The sequence below is a fragment of the Mesocricetus auratus genome, unplaced genomic scaffold (assembly GCF_017639785.1).
Source record: "Mesocricetus auratus isolate SY011 unplaced genomic scaffold, BCM_Maur_2.0 Super-Scaffold_100015, whole genome shotgun sequence".
In the NCBI taxonomy this organism is placed as follows: Eukaryota; Metazoa; Chordata; class Mammalia; order Rodentia; family Cricetidae; genus Mesocricetus; species Mesocricetus auratus.
The window spans coordinates 63,352,538-63,369,652 of record NW_024429198.1 but is presented as its reverse complement, the minus strand read 5'-3'; the positions used below and the strand labels follow the sequence as shown (position 1 = coordinate 63,369,652).

The 17,115-nt window shown below is 44.1% G+C and overlaps 2 long non-coding RNA genes across 2 annotated transcripts; both read left to right on the top strand.

Moving 5' to 3' along the window:
• Positions 1 to 2,591: 2,591 nt before the first annotated feature.
• LOC110343713 lies at positions 2,592 to 7,640 on the top strand. The gene is made up of 2 exons (XR_002386028.2): positions 2,592 to 2,698; positions 7,404 to 7,640. It is a non-coding gene; the product is annotated as an uncharacterized LOC110343713 (long non-coding RNA).
• A 162-nt stretch (positions 7,641 to 7,802) lies between these two features.
• On the top strand, positions 7,803 to 9,369 carry LOC110343717. Its single transcript, XR_002386032.1, has 2 exons — positions 7,803 to 8,020; positions 8,852 to 9,369. It is a non-coding gene; the product is annotated as an uncharacterized LOC110343717 (long non-coding RNA).
• Positions 9,370 to 17,115: the final 7,746 nt, after the last annotated feature.

Genomic DNA, 17,115 nt, shown 5'->3' with positions numbered 1-17,115 from the left:
ACGGTTCGTACCTGAGAGGGGGAGTGTGGAGTACAGAAAGGGTTAGCTAAAGACAGCAAAGGAAAAAAGACAGAGACACAGAATAAAATCAGGAGGGCAGATTCTGCCCATACTGAACGCCGCAAAGAGCTTATTTTTCACCACTCTTATATACCTTAACCAAAAAGGGGAAGGAACATGGTGTCGTGTCTATGGGACAAACAAACAGACCTTTCTTCCTCGTTTCCCCAAGGACTCAGTAACCACACCTTAGACTCAACTTCTCGTTACCTGGCCCTGAGGGTCGGGAGCAACCACACCTCAGACCAGGTCTGCTTTTATTTAGAATAAGACAGCCAAGGCCAAGATGGAACATCCTTGACTTGCAGGTCTTACGACTCACTGAGGGCAGTGTTTGGCCTCTCTGCCCCTGATCCAAGATGGAGTGGAGCCGTCTTTACTGGCACCGAGAAGTTCACACATTTGTGAAAAAAACTGGGTGTGGAATTGTTTGTGAAAATCACAATCTTTTCGGTAAGGATTCCAACAGGCCACATGAAGCTATTTGTTTAAGACGTCTTTGTGTTCCTGTGACGTCTTTCCTCTTTGCAGCTCACAGAGCTTAATGAATACTAACGAAATACTTTCCCTCGATATGGGAAAGCTGAGGGGAGAAGCTGACAAATACCGCTATACCGCTCTCGGTACAGAAAGCCTGGAGTCTGCCTGGAAAAATCTGTGGTGCATCTGACTTGCATGCTGATGTGGGATCGGAGTGTGTTGTGCACAGTGTGGACATTGTTTGATGTGTATATGACTAGTCATTTGCTTCTGGGCATCTTCTCAGTTTAGAAAAAAAGAACCGAGAACAGCACAGTATACTGTTGAACTAAAAAAACAATAAACCACACTGCAAACAACATAGGCTGTCCTTTTCTGAGGCAATAAAATAAAATAAAATAAGACAGAAACCAAAAGGCCACTGCACTTTCTTCTTTCTGTTGCCGTGACAAACGCCACAGCCAAAAGCCACCTCTGGGACAAAGGGATGCCTTTGGCTTTGTTTCCAGGTCACAGTCAAGGCAGGGAAGTCAAGGCAGGAAGCCAAGCAGGAGCCTAAAGCAGAGACCACGGAGGAATGCTGCTTGCTGGCTCTCTCCATGGCTCTGGCCTGGCTAATTTCCTTATATATCCCAGGGCTACCTCCCCATACAATGGTGCAGCCCACAGTGGGCCAGGCCCTTCTATGACAATTATCATCGGAGAAAGTGTCTTAGAGACAAGTCCGCAGCACAGTCTGACCAGGGGAACTCCTCAGTCGAGTGTCTTCCGTCAGAGGGCTCCAGATGTACCAAGCTGATAATTCAAGTTGACCAGGACACCTGCCCAAACCTAAAACTAAACCAAATGTCTATCTTGCATCAGACCCAGTGTTGAATAGCTTCACACCGGCCCTGCAAGATGCCTTGGGAGCACAAAGGTCCTTGTACCCACAAGTTACCAGGGAAACCAGGAATGCTCAGCACACAGGGTTGTCTTTCCAAAGTAAAAGATGAAAACCTGTTTTTCCACCCAGAAGGCTGACAACTGGAGGTGATTAATAGCCCTGCGAGCTGTATTACCTGAAGGGTAAGGCCATACAAACTCCTACAACCAGGACTGGAGATACTGGATAGTCCAAATGACCCTTACATTGTCTGTGTATCCTGGGGCTCCCCCAAGCTCCCACAACTGGGACCAGAGGTGGCACCTCTATGCTATCTGTAACTAAGACCAGGCCAGACCCTTCCCTTAAGCTAATACATGTAGCCTATCTTTAAAACCCATCTTCTTGAAAAACAAAACAAAACAAAAAACAAAAAAAAACCATCTTCTTGGAAGAAATGACACGTAGGGAGTTCATTTTTTTCAATGTAATTATGCCTCCTTGTGCACTGGGAATTGTGTTACACCAGGAAACTTTTTTTAACTATGCCTACAGTAAAGCGCCTGGCACCAGGCTCCAGACATTCAATCGGCCTGGCTCACTAAGCCTGGCTGAAGCAAGTTTTCCCTCTTGCAGATAGCTTCCACGATGACGCTTGAAGGGTCCCACACTCCAAGATCATCCACAACAGCTTCACTTTTACAGGTCTGGAAGGCACCAGGTGCCAATGTGAAAACTCGAGACATACCGCAGCAAGTGGAGAATCGATTAAGGGAACTCGACGCTGTTGTGGCCAGATTCCGAAATCCCCCCAAATCACCAAGAGACGTGTTCCGATGCAAAAGCAAACAGTCTTTTATTGTTGTTTAACGAGCTAACTGCTTTACCACCCGGCCCTCCACGGATGGCTGGAGAAGGACCCGGAGAAACTGAGAGGTGGGTAACTTACTGGGCAGCGTAAGGGGCGTGTCTAGAGGTCTGCACGTCTCAGGATTGGTGCATTCTGGGCTCAGACGACCTGTCCTATGCTGATTGGTCAACTGGCTATTACAGCCCACAGGCTCTCCCAGGGCGGTTGCCACTTGTCCATAAAGCACATCCAGAGTCCCGCCAGCTAACTTCTGATTGGTTCCTTGTCACAAGGAGGGTATCTGACCTCCCAGTGACTAGGGCAGGCCTGGCAAGGTCAGACATGTGCTGAGTCAGAGGCCTACGAGTCTTTGATTTGTGGATCTTGGCTCCAAACCTTTAAATGCGAGTCTATGACCTGAAGTAACTTCAGAAGCCAGCAAGGTAGGAAGGGGTCATGGTGGGAGTGGGGGGGTGATGGGTGAGGAGGTGGGGGAGCTGTAAAGAGGGAGCCGGCAGGACACAGGCAGAAATGGGAAAGAAGAAAAAAAAAACAAGGAAGGACTTAAATTGGGGAGGGAGGGTGATGCAGAGGGGGAGGGAGAGAAGAGAAATAAATAACACTAAGGACATTTGAAATATTTGCTTTTTCAAGACAAGATTTCTCAGAGTAGCTCTGGCCGTCTTTGAAGTCACTCCGTAGACCAGGCTGGCCTCGAACTCCACCTGCTTCTTCATCCTGAGTGCTGGGATTAAAGGTGCACACCACCACCATTGCCTACCTAATATATTTTTTAGTGGAATTCTTCCCCATGGGCTGATAATGCTCCTCCCAAGAGACATAGACTATCTAACAAAAAAACAAAAACAAAAAAACAGTTAGTGCCAGGCATAGTAACCCTTCCATCAAGTTGTTGTGGGTGGGAGGGGATCTTAGTTACTGTCATATTGCTGTTAAGAGACACCATGACCAAGGCAACCCTTATAAAGTATTTAACTAGGGGCTTGCTTGCAGTCTTAGAGTGCAGGCCGTAACCATCGAGGGAAGCAGACAATTACGGCACTGGAACAGTAGCTGAGAGGTTTGTGTATCCCTATCTGCAGGCAGTAGGCAGAAAGAGAAAGACATTAAAACCTCAGAGCCCACCCCATGGACATGCTTCCTTCAACAAGGCACACCTGCTCTATCAAGGCCACACCTCCTAATCCTTCTCAAACAGTTCTACTCCCTGGTAATTAAGCATCTCTCTCTCTCTCTCTACATATGTATATGAATGATGGGGGAAGTCCTTCTGTATATATGTTGTCTTATTGGTTTATTAAATAAAGTGCTGTTGGCCAATAGGGAAGCAAGATAGGTGGGGCTAGGAGTCGAGGAGGATTCTGGGAAACAGAGGCACAGTCTCGATGGAGGACGCCAGAGGAGGAAGAGGTCTGCATCCTTTCTCAGGTAAGAGAAGACCACGTAGAAATACTCAGATTAGCAGTTATGGGTTAATAATTAAGTCAGAGCTACCTGATAAGAAACCAAGCAACGGCCAACAGCTTCATAATTAGTATAGTGTCTCGTATGCTATTTGGGGGCTGAGACAGCTGTGGGACCCAGGCGGCTGGTGGGGAGACTACATGTTACATGTGGTGTTAGGAGTGAGATCGTGAATTTCCATGTAGAATGACAAAAGCTTAAAGGGGATTTTAGGAACAAAAGAACAGAGAGAAGCACGGCTTCTTGGTAGCAGCATTTTTCTCAGGTGGGCTCTGTTTTGCTGGAGACGATCTGAGTCACGTGGCTCCCTTAAGGGAGTCTTCCTGACTCAGTATAAGCGACAAAAACAAAAACAAAACAAAGAGGTCCTGCCGACAATGAATGGTGTGCACAAGCAGCTGGCAGCGGCAGTGACCACATCTCCAAGCCGGCATAGGCTAAGGCAGTGAGCACAGCTCCCAATGCTGGCGGCAAACTTACACCCACCTGCCTGCCATGTTGGGAAGCCAGCGGCTGTTTCCGCTTTAACTTCAGCAATGCTGTTTAGCAGATAACAGACAGGTGGCCAGAAAAACAAAGATTTCCAGCAAAGTCAGATTCAGAGGAAGCAAAGCCTCTAAAAGGTTTACAGTGTGTTTAAAAATATACGTAGGCTGGAGAGAGAAAAATAAACAGGATCATGGTAAAAGAGATAGAGAAGCTGGGCATTGGTGGCGCACGCCTTTAACCCTAGCACTCCAGACGCAGAAGCAGAGGCAGGCGGATTTCTGCAGAGAACCCTGTCTCAGAGAAAAAATAAAAAATAAAAGTAAAAGAAATAGAGTAATAAAAAAGCCACAAAAAGATGGAAAGTACACAGGACTTTCCCCATCATATGTATATGTGTATATATATATATATATACATATATGCCTATGATATATATATATGCCTATGATATATATTATATATGCCTATAATATATATGCCTATGATATGTATTATATATGCCTATGATATATATATATATATATATATATATATATATATATATATGAGCCTATGTGGGCCACCCTCATCCAAACCACACCACAGGGCCTTAAGAAGCTTCCAAGACAACTTACGCTATAGCCACTGCCCTCCATTGCTGCTACTCGAAGGTAAAACCCTGTTGCTGAATACATAATCCATGCACTTTAGGCCAATGAAGGGATTTAAAAAGAAAAAAAAAAGGTGAAACGGCCTGCCAAGGTCTGTCACTTGTCACTAAGCAAGCATGCCTTGTGCAACAGAGTTAGTGCAAAAGGAACATCGAGGGAGGGGGAGAGTGGGGGCACGAAAGAGACAGGACGGGCATACAGACAGATGGACAGACAGAACAGGCAAGAGACAAGAAGAGGAGGAGCAACAGAAGCAAGGAGTGAGCTGTGCTTGGCGGGCCCCTCTAAGGGACGCGCACGTCGCATAGCTGACGGTAGAAAGGCACCTGGCGGCAGGTGTTGGCGAAGCTGCTTCCGCCCCAGAGACCGGCCACTGCGTGGCAGGAGCTAACACGCAGGACTAGGAAGAATCAAGCAGGAGCTGATCTAGGCACCACCCCCTCCCCGAGAGCTGGCACTCGTAGTATCAGAACATGTTATACAAACTGCCAAGGGAGAAAAGCGAGCTCTAGTCTCACCTGGCTACGAAGCCTGTGGCCCACGGCAGTGATTGGCTGAACAGAATACCTCCAGCGGCGTAGGAGTGGCACTGACGTCTTGGAGTAACCAACAGCTGTCTAACCAGCCTTCAAGCCTGCTCAGCACGGGGGAATCCGTGCCCAGTACAGTAGCCTGAGCGGATGGAGTAAACCATCCGTGGATGGGGACATTATAGATCCTAGGGGAGAAGCTGCTGCTGCTGCTGCCACTTTTCCTATACCAGTATAATATTTAACTTTATCCTAGAGTAATCATCCTTAAGCTCGCAGGTGAAGTGCAGCCCTCACCCCTCGTGAAAGAAGCGTCTTTGGCAACAGATGGGGACTGTTACAGAGAGCCACTGCTGGTCAGAATGCAGAGAGCAAGGGGCCATAGGGTGCTCAGCCCCAGCTGGTACATCGACAACGCAATCCCTACACCTAAGGCTCAGGGAAAGTTGGGAGAGAGGGACCTGAAACATTTTGAGAACCAGAGAGGATCGACCTGCTTCAAGACGGCATCTTCAAGTCACGATAGACAGGCTGCACCCGTGAGAGCTCAACAGCGTGGTTGGGAAACAAAACCTGCAGGACCACAGTTGACGCATCTACCTGGATGGGGGAGAAATCTACAAAGACCCGCCCACAGATCAACAGCTGTAGGCAATCCAGGGCTCCTGAGAGAGGGGGAATACTTTCCTCCAGGGAAAAGCCCTCGGGTTATCCAGTCTTAAATGGTCAGTCCTAAACATGTGTACATGCAAGAAACAGTAAATGGAATCATGGTAGGAGCACACACACACACACACACACGAGAGAGAGAGAGAGAGAGAGAGAGAGAGACAGAGACAGAGACAGAGACAGAGACAGAATCATGAATTTGAAAGAGGGCACACAGGAAGAGTTGGAGTGGAGAGGGAGGGGTGGAAATGATATAAATACAGAATTTACATATATGAAATTCTTAAAATACACACACTAAGAAACAATAACAGAGAAACATTCAAACATCGTATAAAGTTGCCATCAGGCTGTGTGTGTGCAGACATATATAAAACATAAGTAAACTTCATGTTTAGATTTGGGGCCCAACCCCAAGATTTTATCTGTGCAGCTACTGAAAGTCCCAGACCCCAAAATATGCTTCTGGTTCTAACTGTTTCTGAAGAGGTCTGAACTTCCTACCCTCTCTTCCTCTATTCCTAGCCTCCCTTCTGTCTCAAAGCCTGGATTTCTTCAAGGAAGTGGTAACAAGCAAGGAGACTTTGGCGAAATGAAGCCAAAGGCTTGGGGAACTAATAGACACTGACGGAAGTTGACTCCAAAGTTGGGAAGGGCCGCACTTTGCACTCCTCCTCGGGATTTTATCTTGGTCTCTCTGGTATAGGTGTCTCTGGTATAGGATTTTATCTTGGTCTCTGGTATAGGATTTTATCTTGGTCTCTCTGGTATAGGATTTTATCTTGGTCTCTCTGGTATAGGATTTTATCTTGGTCTCTCTGGTATAGGATTTTATTTTGGTCTCTCTGGTATAGGATTTTATCTTGGTCTCTCTGGTATAGGATTTTATCTTACTCTTTCTGGTATAGGTCTCTCTGGTATAGGATTTTATCTTGGTCTCTCTGGTAAAGGATTTTATCTTGGTCTCTCTGGTACAGGTCCAACGTTGAGCACCTGGCTAAGGAAAGGAGAGAGTGCAGTCAGCTGCAAAGGGGCAGGATTGTGGGCCAGCGGCACTGACTTGGAATCTTGGGGAGTGCCCGAGGCTCGGGAGCCATGCTCCTTCCCTCACTAAGTCCTCAGGATGGTGGAGGCGGGAGTCTGTACGTGGCAGATTTGGTCTATGTAATTCCTACGATTTCTCTCCCAGTCCACACACCCCTTGGCAGCCTTTTCTCTTGTCTTACCGCTTTGGAGTGGATTGAACTGTCTTCCTTCCTAACGCGCATCTGCTGAGACCTTCCGACTGGGACCTCATTTGAAAACTTATCTCCAAATCTTTACAGGGTAAGGATTTACCTTCGGTTCAGGATGGACCCTACATTTAGCAAGAATTGCTTCAGTTGACACCCCAGAGACACCTGAAGAAGAAAAGTCCCTGTGAAGACAAAGAAGGCACTGATGGAGTGTTGGGTAAAGCCTTTTCCTTGCCAGCCGCTTTGGTTTTTCCCCCGCCAGCCTCTTGGGCTCTTCCACAGTTGCAGACCTCAAATAAACACACAAGACACTGTATTAATTATGAAGCTGTTGGCCTTGCTTGTTTCTTACTGGCTATCTCTGACTTAAGTATTTACTCCATAATTGTTAATCTAAGTATTTCTCTTACCCAAGAAAAGGGTCCGGACTTCTTACCCCTATGGCGGCTACATCGTGACTCCCTGTGTTTCTCCTTCCCAGAGTCCTCCTGGACTCCTAGTCCCACCTATCTTACTTCCCTGTTGGCCAACAGTGCTTTATTCAACAACCAATAAGAGACAGATTTCAGAATGGCGTCTCCCATCAGTGGAGTCAGAAGCCACCCAAACCAGGAGCCACCAGAAGACGGAGGCAGTGATGAGAAATGATTCCCCCGAGGCTTCAGAAGGGTCATGATCCTCCCAGACCTTGTTTATGATGCCAAGAGGTAATTTTCTAGGAAGACGTCATGCATCTTCACATACAATCCCTTTCCATGTTGGCATCAAATCGTGACCTCACAGAACTTCCTGGGATTTCTCAGTGATGGGGCTTAAGGGTTCCCCATCACGCCGCTCTTAAAACAGCCTTTACCGGGGCTGTCATAACTATCCGTAACGCTGTAATTTTGTGTTGGAAGCATTCCCTCCCATGTCTAATCTATATTTAAAAACTCTCTCTCTGGCATCTGCCGTGGGGTCGTCTTGCGGCCTTAAAGCCACCTGGCAATAACGTGAAATCTCATCAACATGGCTGCCACAGCAGAACCTGAGCAAGGGCAACGCCAGCAGACATGCTGACCTGGGAAGGGGAAGTCTCATGGGGCCCCAGCCCTAGACAGAGAGTTTCAGGCAACTGAAGAAAGCTGAGTGGCAGAGCACAGTTGTCACCAAGAGCAGCTCCCCAGCTGGTTTATCTAATATCAAGTGCTCAGCCCTGAAACCACAGAAACAACATTATATGGGCTAAGCAGAATGCATTTATGTATTTAGGAGCGCATGCACACACACACACACACACACACACACACACACACACGCGCATACGCGCACACACACACATACACACACGTGCATGCATGCACACACGTTATATACATTCATATTCACAATAATTTAAGAGAAAGAGGTCAGGGGCCATGGATTTGGGAAGGGGCTGAAGGCAGGAAAAGGAAAAATGATGTAATCTTATTTCAGTTTCAGAGGACAAAGTAAGTATAGCTTTTGCGACTTGGCAGCAGACAAAGTGGGTCACGTTCCTTTCTGCTTCCATCCTTCAGCATCTATCTGGGGTCCCCAGGCAAGCATCTCCAAGACTGGCTTGTGATTGTATCTTCTCTTAAGTGCTCCAGGATTTCCCAGGGCCCTTCCTACCATCATCGCCCTGTGAAGTGGTCCAACGTGTGAAAAGTCATTATGGGTGAGAGCCTGTGGGTTTGCCCAGGCCCTTTCCTAGTGAAACAACCTCGCCCCGACAGCTCCTTTGCGGGGGGAGGGGAGGGCGCCAAGGGGTGGGGGAAGATGACAGTCAGACACAGAACTTTGCACGACGCTCCATCTGGAATTACAGCAGCAGTCGAGGCCACACGGAAATGGAATCTATCTGGCAGAGGAAACTCACCTTCATTCTTTAATTAGTCTTGGCACCAATTCTTAGCTTCCTCCAGGGAAAGACTTAGCTCTCTAAAAAAAAAACTGTTAAAATTCTAGAGAGAAATGTACCATCCCTCCACGCACCTGTAACTTCATTCTGTATTAAAAGCCTGCAAAGTCCTTCGAGGGTAGGAAGGAAAACTGCCTTTGTTCTCTGTTTTATTATTTCTAGTCTATTGCTTTGGGCCTGGGGATTATACGTAAGATTATAGTCTAGATAAGAGGACAGGGGTAGAAAATTATCTGTATCAGGAATGTCTCTAGATTCCAGGAGCAAAACTTCTGGAGTGATAAGCAGACTAAGCAGTAATTGATCAATGAGGTAAGTATATGTCCAAGGAGACGGACAGAACGTAATTTTGTAGTATGGGAGGGCAGAGAAGAACTTGGCTACAGAAAGAAAAAGATAAAACAAAACATAAACAAAAACAAAAGACCCTGGGCTGTTGTTCAAGTGGCATTGGTCTACAGCAAGCACTGATTCTACTTGAGACCTTGTTGGCAAAATCTGGAGGTGGGACCCAGCAATCTGTAGCCAGCCCTGGAGGTGATACTCATTCATTCTTAGAGTTGAAGAACCATGGGGTAGGTCTGGCGGTGGTGGTGCCTTTAATCCCAGCACTCAGGAGGCAGAGGCACGTGGATCTCTGTGGGTTCAAGACAAACCTGGTCTTCAGAGTGAGTTCCAGGACAGAGAAAACTCTGTCTTGAGGAAGGAAGGAAGGAAGGAAGGAAGGAAGGAAGGAAGGAAGGAAGGAAGGAAGGAAGGAAAAGGACCACGGGGTTAAAGCATTCTCTTCAGTAGAATGACCTGGATTGAAGATTCTTGGGATGGGAGTGTGCTGGGAAAGTATAATCCCGTGTCAGCTCGTGCTTCACAGGACCAATTCCCACACATGTCTCCTGGCCAGGACTTAAAGAAAGTCTGGGAACTGAAGCCCATTTGGCCCCCAAGGGCTCCTTCAGAATTCAATGGAGGGCTTCAGAGCTGAGCTGCTAAACACTGTGGCCAGATTAATTAGTCGTTGGCAATTTCCTGGAAGACCTGGAAGGGCTGAGTTAGAAACTAACAGCCAATTATCTCAGTGAAGCAGGGAGCTAGGGGACCAACATCACTGCTAAGTCCCACTAAAGCCCTTCCTCTCCCAGAGGGGCCAGAGGCAGGCTCGTCTCTCCGCGCCAGTCTGAAAAAGCATCCCTTAACTGCTGGGAACAGAGCTCAAGAGTTCCCTTCCAGCAAGGAGCTGAGGGAAAAAAATAAAATAAATGCCAGAGCTCGTCTAAAGCCCAGAGAGCTCTTGTCCCCCAGGCTATATAGGCTTCCTATGTGGTTCTGGCTTCCTTCCTGTGTCCCTTCCTTCCTCCGAAGTGGCCAGGGGGCTTGGCTGCCACGGCCCATTCGGTGACAGCTGACCACCACTAGTCCTAGATTCTGGAGTCTTGCAGAGACTTGAGTGATGCTGCAATGGTAAACAGCACAGTTACTGAAAGTAAAATAAGTATTTATTGTAGAAATTACTCACAAGAGACCAAACAAGTAACCCACATGAGCCGTGTAGTTTTCCGCCGCCGAACTGGAAGCCGAAAACCGGAAAAATAGAACTAGACTTCCGCTGTTTAGTCTTTTATACCTTCCTCCATAATGCCCCTAGCTGTGCCCAAAAGTGGGCCTGGCTAGTGACGTAGTTCACTGCCTACGTCTGTATATGTCTTTAGTCATGTCTAAAGTGGGTGTGGTTAGTGGTGTGGTAAACCGCTCTTTTATTACCTCATCTGTGTGTGCCTCTACCAAGTCACATGGTTAATGGCAGCATTGTTTTCCTCCTATAGATCCCCTTTTAGTCTAAAAAGGATATTTAAACTTAAAACAACTAACTTGTATCAATGAAAAAATGTATCAAACATCTATCCCATCTAAACCTAAACTTATCTGAAAGAAACACCCAAGTCTGAACACCTCCTTCCAATCCCAACTCTAAAATAATTGAAAACTAACACTAACAGGTGTAAACTATCCTATACTATCAATAGTAGGGAGAGATGGTGTGGAATTCTCAAAACTACTTCCTGCTGAGATGGGACGATGACATTGTCATGGGGACCTGTGAGAAGAAAAATGTTAGTGTAACAAAATCTTCAGTAGATCACACAGTCTCTGTTTGGCAGGAGAGGCTTGATTGAAGTTCCTGACTGGAGTTCTAGTGTTGATTGAAGCTCTCGTCTGAAGCTCTGGCCAGATTGTAGAAGATGTGCTGTTTCAGTTCCTTGGTCTGGAGTTGTGTAGAGTGATGTAGTTTCAAGCCAGTTTCAGGATAGTGCTTGTCAGGTGGAGTCGATGATGTGGGGCAGTTCAGATGCCTCCAGTCGAATCAGGTGGAATCAAGGAAGTGGATCCTCATTCTCTTTCTGAAGCAGTTGAAGATTGCTGTCAGGAAATCCCTTATTCTCTGGAAAACTCAAACATTAATGTAAATAAAGAAATATTTTAACTTTTGTATGTATGCATACTGGAAGAGGTGACAATAGGGAAGATGATAAACATGAAGGAAATTAGACTTTTCAGAAAAAGAAATCCACAGATAACAGTCCCTAATTTTATTTTCTTCTGTCTTATATCAATGGCTCTTTGTTATAAAACAGAAATTCTGAATCTTATTTAAATAATATTCTTGAATTTAGAGTAGGAGAGCCAATCCAACTCCAAAGCCAGCTTCAGTTAAATGAATGGGGACTGAAGTATATGAAGAAACAAAGATAAAAGGATACTGTAAAAAACAATATAGAGAGATTTAGACTTTGATACCACACAGTGAGTTACTGTTTGTTTGATGGTCCTCAGGGTGTCTATTCATTCTTCTTCAGGAATCTATATGTCCAGGATTCTTTGCTGAGTTTACCTGTGAAGACAAAAAACAAAACATTTCTCTTTCCTTTTAGGAGGTCACTTTACCCATGGTAGAATATGATTTTGTAGATGAGTTATTATCTTCCTCCTCCTGAGATGTCTTCTGTTCTGATCAAATCTTAATTAATTTTGATGGAACCCAAAGTTTTTCTTACCCTGTGGAAACAAAAGCAAACCCCCTTCCCCAACGTATCACATATCCTGGATTCCAGACTGAGGTCATAACATCCTTAAAATACACCGGTTGGTTCAGTTCAGAAGTCTTCTCTGTAGTCCAGTGTCTTTCTGCTGCAGTTTGTCCTTTTTCATCAGCATTAAGAAAATTCAATGTTAGTAAAGCATTGTGTATCCTGTGTTTGGGGGTCTTTGTTACCCCTGGCTTTTTATGAAGCATCTCTTTTAAGATTCAGTTAGATCTTTCAATCACTGCTTGTCCTATGGGGATTGTAAGGTATACCAGTTACATGTTTTATATTATAATATTTGAAAAATTGTTCCAATTTGCTGGAGACATATGCTGGAGCATTGTCAGTTTTTATTGTTTTAGGTATACCCATAACAGCCATCACCTCTAAGAGGTGTGTAATAACAGAATCAGCTTTTTCAGAGCTGAGGGCAGTAGCCCATTGGAAGCCTGAGAACGTGTCTATGGTATGGTGTACATATTTCAAACTGCCAAATTCTGGGAAGTGAAATACATCCATTTGGAAAAGTTCATTTCTGTGAATACCTTTAGGATTACAACCTGCTGGTAATGGAGTTTGATTGTAGAATGAGCAACTGGGGCAATTTCCTACTATTTCTTTGGCTTGTTGCCAGGTGATAGAAAAATGAAATTCTGAAGCTTCCAATACATTACCTATTAATAAACAATCAATTTCATCATTGCCTTGTGCCAGAGGACCTGGAAGACCTGTATGGGATCTGATGTGTGTTTTATATATATAGGATGAATCCTGTTTCTGATGGTTTCCTGTAATTGTAAAAATAATGAGGTTAATTCTGTACTACCAGGAACAAATTCTGCAGTCTCAATGTGCAGGACAACTCTTTCTGCATACTGAGAATCCGTGACTATATTGAGAGGCTCTGTAAAGTCTTTAAGTACCATGAGAATGGCATATAACTCTGCCTTTGGTACAGAATTGTAAGGGCTTTGAACTACTTTACTTATATTCCCTGATCTATACCCTGCCTTACCTGATTTGTTTGCATCCGTGTAGAAGGTCAGAACTCCAGAAATAGGTGTTTGCCTCACGATACGCAGAAGAATCCAAATTGTTTTCTTTATGAATTTGATTCTCTCTGTTTTGGGATAGTTATTACTAATACTTCCCAAAAAGTCACTGCAAGCTATTTGTCAATACTCATTATCCTTCCATAAAGAAGAAATTTCCTCATTAGTTAAAGGTACAATAATTTCAGATGGGTCTTTCCCAGTCAGTTGACGAAGCCTTAACTTTCCTTTTAATATCAAATCAGAGATCTTTTCTATATATGTTTTCAATTTTTTATTCTGTTTATGTGGCAGAAATACCCATTCTAGTATGATGTCTTCCCTCTGCATTAAAATTCCTGAGGGGTATTCTCTAGATGGTAAAATAACCAGAATACAGTCCAGCTTTGGATCTACATGGTCCACATGTGCTTCTAATATTCTCTTTTCTACCAATTCTAATTCTTTTTCAGCCTCAACTGATAGTACTCATGGGCTGTTTAGGTCTTTATCTCCTTTTAAAGCCATTTTCAGGTGTTTTAAATCATGCCCTTCTACACCAATAATTATCTGTAATTGAGAGATTTCTCCTAATAGTTTTTGAAGATCATTAAGAGTCCAGTAACAATCTCTTCTGATCTGTACTTTCTGCAGTATAATTTTCTGAGAGTCTATTTTATAACCTAAATAGTTAATAGAATCTCCTCTTTGTATTTTTTTTTCTGGGGCAATTTGTAATCCTCAGTGAGGCAAAGTTTCCTTTACTGCTTCAAACATCTTTTCCAAAGTATCCTTATTTGAATCAGATAGTAATATGTCATCCATATAATGACATATTAACGAATGTGGAAATTTTTTACAAATTATTTCTAGAGGTTTATGCACAAAATATTGACACAATGTTGGGCTATTTAACATACCTTGAGGTAGTACTTTCCACTGGAATCTCTGTACCAGTCGGTAATTATTATAGGTAGCTACTGTGAAGGCAAACATTTCTCTGTCGTTTTCTTGTAACGGTATGGTGAAGAAGCAATCTTTTAAGTCTATAACTATAATTGGCCAATACTTAGGAATTAGAGAAGGTAACGGCATCCCAGGTTGTAGAGACCCGATAGGCTGAATTACCTTGTTGATGGCTCTAAGATCAGTAACCATTCTCCACTTACCAGGCTTCTTCTTGACAACAAAAACAGGTGAATTCCATGCACTAGTTGATTCCTCAATAAGTCCAGCATCTAGCTGTTCCTGAACTAACTTCTCCAAAGCCTCTAACTTCTTAGATGTCATAGGCCATTGACCCACCCAGACGGGTTCATCTGTCAGCCATTTTAATGGTAGAGCTTTTGGTTGCTCTGTAGGTTTGGCACTAGCATCTTGCTTCTGTACAGCCTGTACATTTGGCATCTGTTTTCTGTACTGTCTTACTATATTCTTACTACCACTAAGAGCTTGTCTATAATTCCTAGCTGATACAGGAGCAATGTTAATCTGTGTATTCCATTGCTGTAATAGATCATGACCCCAGAGGTTTATAGCAATAACTGTAACATATAGCTTTAACTTTCCTCTCTGTCTTTCTGGCCCAATAAAGTCAATCCATCTAACGCTCTGTTTAACTTGAGATAGGGTTCCATTCCCTAAGAATTGATCACTAACCTCTTTTAAAGGCCAAATTGGGGGCCAAGGCTTCTGATTAATGATGGTGACGTCACTTCTGGTGTCCAAAATGCCTTTAATCACCATATTATTTACTTTAACTGGTAACTTGGGTCTATGCTACTGTATAGAAGTTTGCCAAAATATATGTTTTGTATTTCCTCCTGATATAATTGATTCATCCTCTGGAGTTAATGTATTATCCAGTGCCATATTATTTACAATGGGCAGTGGATTTTCTAATTGTCCCGGTAGAGGCTGTCCTCCACTGTCACTGGGAATGACCAGATAATCTTGCTTTTGGGGGCCTTCATGAGGCCCCTGGTTATGTTTCCCAGCTTTAAAGGTCTACCTTGTCTATCTGTAGTCGACCAGCATTCCTTGGTCCAATGTTTGCCCTTTCCACACCTCCTGCAGAGACCAGGAGGCTGAGGCCTTCTGTTTGATGCATTCCTGGTAAAAGCATTATTTCTAGGAATGTGTTGTCTACAGTTCCTACTCAGATGTCCTATTTTATGTTTGTTAAAATTTTTCGAGAGTGCCTCCCCTACCCAGGCCTCTATATATCGTCACAGGTAGGGTATTTGGCATCCTGGTGCCTCCTCAAGCCTGTAGAAATAGCTTCACCTACCCAAGCTCCCATATCCTGACTTTTACATTCAAGGTTCGCTGTATATAGTACCCATTCCTCCAGTGGCGCTGATCTTATTTTTAATGACCAAAGTACCTGCTTGCATTGTGGATTTGCGTTCTCATATGCCAAAGATTCTATGAGGAGTCACCTAGATTCTGGATTTGCTACTTGTACTTCTATTGCTCTGGATAATCTCTATAAAAATTCAGTGAACCTTTCCCTTGGACCCTGTACTACCTTGGTATAGGGTTGCATTATCTCTCCTGTTTCACAAACCTTATCCAAAGCATTCAAAGCAGCTGTATGGCATAAAGACAACATGTGCTCATCATATGCAGACTGAACCTGCGGGTCAGTGTAAGGACCCTCCCCAAGCTTCTTGGGGAACTTCATGACAGTTCTTTAATTCCTGAATCTCTATGGCTTTCACCTCTTGCCTCCATAAAGCTCTCCATTGAATTTGACAAGAATTTTCAGGCACTGCCGAGGCTAATTGAGCCCAGTCTTTTGGGGTTACTCTATTTGCAGTGGCCCATGAGGTTAGGAGCTCTTTGACATAGGGAGAATGAAGACCATACGAAAGAATGACCTCCTGGATTTTCTTTAGGTCCTTCATCTGTATAGGTTCCTGTTGATAAGCAATGGGACCATTTAAGTGCTTTTTCATTGCTGGTTTTTCAGTTACAGATACTGGGAAAACCATAGGTGAATATATAGCAACCTTAGGGAGATCTTTCTGGCATTTGAGAGGTGTTGGGAAACCCTTGTCCTGACCTGTTGCCTGCATGTCTGATTCTGAAGTATCAGATTGGACATCTTCTAAGACCTGAAATCACTTCATCATTGTTTCTCTGAGCTCTTGAAGTTCTTGGGACAAATAATTTTCCAAGTATGTCATGGAGTCATTCATTTTTTTGCATTTGTCATTACACGTGATTCCAAATAATTAATATTCTCATCCTTAGAAAGTATCTCAATGGCATGTAAACTGCCTTCCAGAAATGACGTTATATCAGCTAGTTTGTCATTGCTCTCAAACATGGAACAAATCTTTTCTGTTAGCTTTTCAATCTTATATTCCAGTCTTTGTAGTTTTCTAGTGAAATCATCAAACATGGAACAGTTTTGTTGGTTAAACGTTTCAACATTATGTTCCACTTTTTCTGTAGTCATGCCTAAAGTGGGTGTGGTTAGTGGTGCAGTAAACCACCCTTTTATTACCTCATCTGTGTGTGCCTCTAGTTAGTCAATGGTTAATGGAGGCATTGTTTTCCTCCTACACTTGAGTCTATCGTTTTAACCTTCCCTGGGTGGAATCAGATGTTTGCTAATGCTCCTTTCAGGTTTTGACATTTTCCTGATGAAAATTTTTCGGTTAAAAGCGTCAACCCGGTGAGAGATGTAGGTGGAGCTCTGGATCTGTCACCTGCCTTTCGGGAACACTCTAGTCCAGCACCTGTCCCCTGTCAGGCTAAGG